General features: G+C 35.8%; 1 long non-coding RNA gene across 2 annotated transcripts; it reads right to left on the bottom strand.

Annotated features, from left to right (window-relative positions):
* Positions 1–1835: 1835 nt before the first annotated feature.
* Positions 1836–3561, bottom strand: LOC114307092 (uncharacterized). 2 transcript variants are annotated; one of them, XR_014332717.1, is made up of 3 exons: positions 3324–3561; positions 3117–3236; positions 1836–2144 (listed from the first exon to the last, which is right to left on the bottom strand). It is a non-coding gene; the product is annotated as an uncharacterized LOC114307092 (long non-coding RNA). The 2 variants fall into 2 exon arrangements; XR_014332718.1 differs by having other exon boundaries at positions 3117–3173; positions 3324–3533.
* Between the last annotated feature and the right edge of the window lie 2167 nt (positions 3562–5728).

Raw genomic sequence — 5728 nt, 5'->3', positions numbered from 1 at the left:
AGGAGATGGCTTGGATTGTGCGCCAAATGGGGCGGCTTGGGTTGTACACCAGAGAGGGCAGCTTGGATTATGTGCCAAAGGAGGCGGCTTGGGTTGTGCGCCAAGGAGACGGCTTAGAGAGTGTCGCCAAAAGGAGACGACTTAGGTGGTTTGCATGGTGTATAACCATGTTCACCATGATACAGGTATAATATGCCCCCCTCAAATTCAAATAGGTTTGAAGATAGAAACTTATTTAAGATTGAAGCAGAGGGAAAAACAGAGTGGAGCAGAAGCACAAAAAAAAAAAAAAAAAAAAACCTTAAAGAGATATTTAGGGTAGGAATAAATCAGCAGACAAATGAAGAGATGACCATGAAACGATATTGACAGGAAAATATGATAGCGGAATAGGTTGAGGTCCGGCGGGCGGCCAAGGCAAGGCTACCGCCTGCCGGTAAGGCGAAGAACACCAAGAGCTTAACCTATAGCTCTGATATCATGTTAGAATAGTAGAGAGAGAGAGAGAAAAAAAATAATATGTATTGTATTGAATGAATTGTATTGAATCAATTGTATTGAATCAATATCCTATACAATAGAAGGTTTGTATATATAGGCTGAGAAAGAGTATCTTATTAGAAATCTAACTATGAAAAAGAGTATCCTATAAGAGATCTAACTATGCCAATACCTAATATATCTAGGAAATCAATACCTAATATATGTAAGAATATATACCATATATACATTAACAATAATAATCATAAAAATTAATTTATAAATGATATCATACTGGCATTTGCATTTTCTGATTGAGCATATCACCTTGGGCACATCCTTTTGAACCTGATAGTACATGCTTGGCTTCACTTTGGTGACATCTTATACACCAAAAAAAAATATATTTAAATGTATTTCACTAGACCTTTTAACTATAATTTCTATTTTTTTTTTTAATTAGTGAAATCTCTCAAATAACCCTAATGCCCTACCTCTCCCTCCCTCTCTCCCTCCCTCCCAAATACCCATGCCCTAAACCAGTGAAACTGTCCATGAAATATAGACAAATACGACCTAATAGACTACTTTATTAAGATTTTCAAAAAAAAAAAAGAAAAAAAAAACTACTTTATTAAGGCTTCGTTTTGAAAGTGGGTTGACTTTTTAGCTTTTTAACTTTTTTTGCTATTTTAGCCTGGTCTAAAAAGCTCGATTTGGGAAGGATTTTTTGGCTTTTTAACTTTTTCAACTTTTTTTTTGTGAGAGAATAGTGTAATGATTATGGATTGGATGTGATGTTTTATTTTTTGTTGTTAAAATAGCCTATTTTTCCTTTTGTGGCTAAAATAGCCAAAAAAGCCCCAAATTATGGGTGTTCGCGGATCGGTTTTGTGCGGGTTGCGATTCAGTTTTGACCCACCCGCATGTATGCGGTTTGAAAAAAAGTCAAACCGCAACCGCTCGCAGTGCGGTTTGCTATTTGTGCGAATAAGGTTTACGAATGTGCGGGCGATTTGCGGTTTGGATATTTTCCTTTAAAAATTAATTTTTGAGTTTTTTTTTTCCATTTTATAAATATTTATTTTGGGTAATTTTCTTTCAATTTTCTAAAATGCTCGAACATTAATGATTAATGAATTAAAACTTATAAAATGAAAAACACAACAAAATCAATTCCTAACACAAACAAATCATTCAAAATCATTCAAAATTAATCTACTACCCAACAATACAATTAAAATAAAATCATTCAAAATCCTAACTAAATCATCAATCTCATTCTACAACTACTTTCTCAACATTCTCCATCTACTACTACCCAATAATACAAAATTAAAATAAAATCATTCAAATTTCTAAGCTTACCTAAAAGTAATTCTTCATTAACTATTACGTTCATCTAAAATGTGATAATAAAATGAAAAAAATAAAATTAAAATTGTTGTTTCATTAGCTATTACATTCATCCAAAATGCAAGAACAAAATAAAATAAAATTGTTGTTCAATAAAATAAAAACATTCATCCAAGCAACACTATCTCAAACTCTGTCATCATGAATCACATCCAAGTTCCAAGGGGGAATTCATTTGAGAATTAGAGGATTCCGGAGGTAAAAGATTCATTGCGAGAGATTCAATAGTATCCTCCATTCAAACTGTACTACAAATTCAATTCAGATTAAAAAAAAATTCAGATTCAATTTAGATTATAAAAAAAAAAAAATCAGATTCAATTTCATTCAGATTATAAAAAAAAAATTAGATTTAACTTCCAAAAAAAAATTTAGATTCAATTTCAATTCAGATTCAATAACACCCACCCAGAGTAACAGAATAGCATAACTCAATTTAAAAAATAATAGAATAGCAGCAACATAATAGCAAATTCAATTCAAATTCAAAAAAAAAAAATTCAGATTCAATTTCAAAAAAAAATTCAGATTCAATTTAAATATAACAGAATAGCAGCAGATTTCAGATTCAATATCCACTTCTAAAATTCAATTCAGATTCAATTTAAATATAGCAGGATAGCAGAATAGCAAATTTCAGATTCAATATCCACTTCTAAAATTCAATTAAAATTCAAACAGACAAACCCACCCACCCACCAGATTCAATCCACTTTGGCAATATCATATGACTTCTTTGAGATTCATAAGATTTTGAACTCATTGGCTTTTGCGTACACCGGGAAAAGTCAGCGTGAAACACACCCTACGAATTGTTAACAAGTCAAATTTTATTTTTTAAATCGAAAAAAACTTAAGATCCAAATTCTTTGTACACTTTGTGAAGTAAATTTGTTTTCACTTTTTATTTCCCCCAACAATTTTATTATTTATTTTTTTAAGAAATGAAATTCAAACACAATATAAACTTCTCATGAACAAATTGTAGAACTCCTAATCAAACAAAATTTTGAAACAACAACAGATCAGACTATGAACGAAATTTTGAAACAATAATAGCAAAGTGTATATGCGGGCACTCAAATTAATGTTTACTTGAAATTGTAAACCAAAGACTTGTTTATTTATTATTATTTTAATAGACCCAGACTTGCACTCAAAAACAAAAACACAGACAAATCGATTGCGAAGGTCGATTGCGAAGACAAAGAGAGCCTTACCTCGGAGTTGCCGAAGAGAGAGAGAGTCGATTGCGAAGGTTGATCGTCGCGTGCGAGCTGCGCAAATGAAAAATGAGAGAGAGATGAGTAGATGAAGGTCGATCGGTGCGAGTTGTGCAGCTGAAAAATGAGAGAGGGTGAGACAGAGACAGAGATACAAAACAAATCACAGATCGGGGAGAGAGAGCGAGACACAGAGAGCCTTACCTCAGAGTTGTCGGAGAGAGAGAGTCGATTGCGAAGGTCGATCGTCGCAGATGAAAAACAAGAGAGAGAGAGAGAGAGTGAGATGAGATGAGAAGATGAAAAGGGCTCTCTCTCAGTGCTCTCAGTAAGATAAGAGAGTGAGATTAGGGTTTTGTTTTGTTCTCAATTGGTTTTGTTTGGGGCAAAAAATATCTATGCATGATGGAATATGAACGGTCCAGCTTTTTTCAAAAAAAAAAGAAGTGCGGGCGGTTGTGGCAAGCGCGGGTCAAACCCGTAACCCACCTGCAACCCGAAAATTTGAAATATTTCAAACCACACCCTGTCCTATTGCATTTGCGAAACCGCCCATACATGTACATGTAGGGTCGGGTAGGACGAGTTATGCGGGTTAGATAACCCTATACCCAGCCCTACCCCAAATCCATCTTTCCAAACGGAGCCTAAGTTTACATTTATCTTTTTCCTTTTATATTTTAATTAATGTTATGCTTTTTGGTGTCCAACCACTCCATTGGACCATTCAAATAGTTATATATCAACGAATTCAAATAGTGATCACTACCAAACGTCTCACCACCACCCACATGCCATCATCTTTGGACTTTGTAAAAGCCCCAATTATGCAAGTCAAAAGACAATAACAGTCCAGGATAACAGATCAGTGATGGAAAAGATTATTAGGGTGCCGTTTGGGAAAACAGTTTTGGGCTAAATTAGCTATTACCATCCAAAAAAAGGCTAATTTAGCCACTACCGTTCAAATGAGCTTCACGGACTTACACAAAAACCACTCTAATACACACCAGCACTGCCTCACCACACACACAACACTGTAGGGCACACCACATGCTGAAGCCAAAAAGGCAAATCGTCGACAGTGAAAGGCAAATCGCCAACGCCGAGACTGAAAGGCATCTCGCGAAGCTTGCCAAAGTCGATCAGGACTGTAGTACACATCATCGGCGTTACAGAAGACGAACAGAGCTTGCCAAAGCCGAACGCCACCCAGGTGCACATCTGCGGCGTCAAAGAAGACATCATTGTGGCCAAAGCCGAATCGCCGTTAGGTATTGGTTGTTTTCTATTTTTTTGTTGTTTTTTTTTGTACGTAAATCCGTCTCTTTCAACCATCATCTGTGAAAGCCATTGTTGCCAAAGACGAATGTGAGGTTCATGTTTTGTTTCCTTTTTTTTTTTTTTTTTTTTGTGTTTGTGTTTGTGAAACTAAAGATCTAATAATTATTTGTTCCACTGGTCCATTTTTTGTGCTTCATCAGGTTCTGTCAATTTTTGTTTTTGTTTTTGTTTTTGTGCTTCACAAATTATGATGTGCTGAGGTTCATGTTTTTGTTTTCATTTTTGTTTTTTTTTTGTGAAATTGGTATAATTCCTGTTTCTATCTTGCACATTTGATGAAGGAGATGTACCATTTGACAAATCTATATTTAATTTGAAAATTTTATTTGGGATTTAAAAATTAACTCTTTGAACATTAAGGAACAACATTGAATGGGAATTAATTTTTTGCCAAAATTAATTTTTTTGGGGATTGTATGTAATGCCATAAATTAATTTTATTTTTGCCAACATGAATTATTATTATTTTTTTTTGGCCTTCTCAATTGTTTGTAACTGAGGGTCTGTTTCTATTTTTTGCCAACATGAATTACATTAAAATTTTTGTAATTTTATTTTGCTTCTGTCTTTTTTTTTTTTTTTCACCATGTCGCGAAATTTTCTTTTTTGTTAACCCTTTCACCATGTTGTAGACACCCAATTTTTGACTGACCTTAAGACTCAGACGTCATCGATTGAGCACTCGGTGATAATGCATGTTGTGCTCGTTTCGAGTTTCTGGAGTTTTAGCTGAGAGCCTCGCCTCCGGGCCTCTGAACTCTTTCTGCTTTGGCTCGGTTTGTGGACCGAACCTTGTTTCTCTTCCCTGGAGGGAGGGAGAGGTCTGTGGACCATCATTTTGTGGTCGTAGACCACTTTTTGTGTTTGGAGACTAGTTTTCGATTTTCAATTTTTGGAGCCTTGGGCCGCGCGCCTTGTCTCGGGACCGCTTAATGTTCTCCGTTTGGCATGGTTTTTGAATCACACCTTGTTGCCTCTGCCTAGAGGGACACTGTGGTCCGGGAGACCACTTTTGATGCCCGTAGACTAGTTTTCGAGGCTTTCGGCCGCGTGCCTTGCCTCCCGAACTTTCGTCTTGCATTCGTTTTGGTTTATTTTTGGTACAAACCTTGTTTTCCTTGTTTTGGAAGATGGTACAAGGGTGGGAGACCAATTTCTCTCCTCGCAAACCACTTTCCTTCCTACCAGCCAGTTTTTTGGTCTGACAACTGGTCTCCTTGGTCTTTGGACCATCTAAAGGGGTCGGCCACCACACCATTTTCTTG

This window comes from Camellia sinensis, chromosome 6, assembly GCF_055761805.1.
Source record: "Camellia sinensis isolate YWXY chromosome 6, ASM5576180v1, whole genome shotgun sequence".
Taxonomy (NCBI): domain Eukaryota; kingdom Viridiplantae; phylum Streptophyta; class Magnoliopsida; order Ericales; family Theaceae; genus Camellia; species Camellia sinensis.
Note: the sequence above shows the minus strand (reverse complement) of the source record. Positions and strands in the feature narration are given on the sequence as shown.